This window comes from Charadrius vociferus, unplaced genomic scaffold, assembly GCF_000708025.1.
Source record: "Charadrius vociferus isolate BGI_N301 unplaced genomic scaffold, ASM70802v2 scaffold158, whole genome shotgun sequence".
Lineage (NCBI taxonomy): Eukaryota > Metazoa > Chordata > Aves > Charadriiformes > Charadriidae > Charadrius > Charadrius vociferus.
The window spans coordinates 4984694-4987115 of record NW_009661372.1 but is presented as its reverse complement, the minus strand read 5'-3'; positions in this window follow the sequence as shown (position 1 = coordinate 4987115).

Sequence of the window (2422 nt, the reverse complement as noted above, 5' to 3'; positions counted from 1 at the left end):
CCTGCTGTCCTCGCCCGGCCGCCACCGCGGCCTTGCCGAGGGGCTGGACCTGGTTTTCAAGCTTAGAGGGGCGGCCTGGGACAGCCCTGCAAGGAGGGTGGTCCTTGTTTCAGTGAGCAGGTGGTGAGTCCCCTGTGTGAAGGAAACTAAGGAGGAGGAGGGGTCTACACATAACTACCTCCAGTGCCCTAAAATTGCTCAAAAGATGGTTTTCTGGGGTTTTTTTTTTGCTTGTTTTTAAGAAAAGCAGTATGCATTATCACTAATTTCAGATGTGACAAGCAACAGTCAAAAGCAGATAGTAGGAACTGCCACGATGGCGAAGAAAGGTTATGACAACATCATTGCACAGCCACCCGGCAGGCATGTGACAAGACTGAGGGCAGCGGCTCCCAGCTGTAACTGTACCCTAGAATTTATGGTGTGCGCAGTGTTCTTGCCAGCTAAATATAATTTGTTGGCTGTGATGTAGTCCTGGAAACTTCCTTGGCTGGGCTGACCCTTCCCAGCATCTCCTCTGCATCTGACTCTGCATTTCAACTCGTAACGGCAGACTCTCTGTGCCTTCTTCAAGCCTGTGTCACTCTAAGCATGCCAGAAAATACAAGTCAGTCTTCTGAAGTTGGGTTTGGGTTTGGGTTTTTTTGTGTCTTAACTTCAGTGAAGAAAAATTTAAATGTAAATGGCACAGTGTGCTTTCGAGCTTTCTTTGTTTTGGGGGAAGGCATCTTGCAAAGAATTAATTTAAAACAAATATGTTTAACTCCTGAAATACCTTTTCTTCTTTCAAGTATGTTTCTTTCTGTCTTAGTAAAAGCAGAGGTGAGGAGAAGAGGGAGAAAAATACCTAGTGCATACCCCCAGCTAAAAGGTTTGTCCTGTGATTTCACCTTTTTTTTTTTTGTGATAAAAGGTTTCATCTTGTTTAATGGAATCATAAAATACAGTTAAAAGAAATCTCTGCAGGTTATGTAGTCCAGTCTTCTGCTTAAAGCAGGGCTAATGCCAAAGCTAGACCATGGCACTCAGGGTTTGGACCGCTGGGTCTGAAAATCCTCATGGATGGAAATTCTGCAGTCTCCTTGGACAGCCCATTGCTGTGCCTAACTGCAATCACAGAGAAGATTTTTTTTCCTCATGTTTGAAATTGAAATTTGTCTTGATGTCACATGTGATTGTTTCACCTTGTCCTTTGCCCTGGTCCTCTGATCCTCTGAGGAGGGTCTCGTTCTCTTTAACCTCCAAACAGATAGCTGAAGGTAGCAGTCTGATGTCTCCACTTAGCTTCACTTCTGAGAATGAGCACAACAATCCCAGATCCCTGAGCCTCCTCCAATGCCATGTGTTCCAGCCACCTTACTTTCCTTTTCTTTGTTTGCTGCATTCATCTCATGTGTCTTGTCTTTTATAGGGAATGTGGCCGACTGTTGGGACAGGTGTTAATAGCACGAAGGGATGCTGCTGCTTTTAAATTAATAATGACTAGTGTCAGTGCCAGATATCCTTAAGAAATTGTCCTTAACAAGGTGTGTGAGATTTAATTCTCAGCTGCAGACAGAATAATATTCTACACCTGATTTAAAATACAGCAATATTAAAAATATTAGCAACTTCACTGAGGTTCCCTTTGTCAAGTATAAAGGCATTGCTGTGTAGCAATTCCCCATTCTTACAAGAATACTTCGCTATTCTGATGTGCCTAAGGGTTAATACTGACATAAGATAAGCATCACCAGGGGATGCAGAAAGCAGTGTGACTCCTGTTTTGCTTATGGGCATGCTGGGATGTGGAGAAATTACAGGACCTACTGAGTTCTAAATGAGCAATTCTCAAACTGTAAAGGGATCTGTGGACTCCTATCACATTTTGCAAGAGTGCAAGAAACCCCATGGAAACTTACTCTAGTCTTTTGGGTTTTGTTTTCTCCCCCATGCTCTCTCTCCTCACACTTAATAAGGTGCCTCTAAAAATTCTATGTTTTTTCATCATACCTGTAAGACTGAAGGGCCAAGGAAGAGAGCAGATAAGACATAAAACTATTATAGAAAAGGGAAGAATGTCTGGAAATCTGTGTGGTGGAGAAGGACCTGGGGGTGTTGTTTGACTGCTGGCTGAGTATAAGCCAGCAGTGTGCCCAGGTGGCCAAGAAGGCCAATGGCATCCTGGCCTGTATCAGGAATAGTGTGGTCAGCAGCACTAGGGAAGAGATCATTCCCCTGTACTCCGCACTGGTGTGGCTGCATCTTGAGTACTCTCTTTGGTTTTGGGCCCCTCACTACAAGAAAGACATTCAGATTCTGGAGTGTGTCCAGAGAAGGGCCACTAAGCTGGTGAGGGGTCTGGAGAACAAGTCTTACAAGGAGTGGCTGAGGGAACTGGGGTTGTTTCGCCTGGAGACAAGGAGGCTCAGGGGAGACCTTA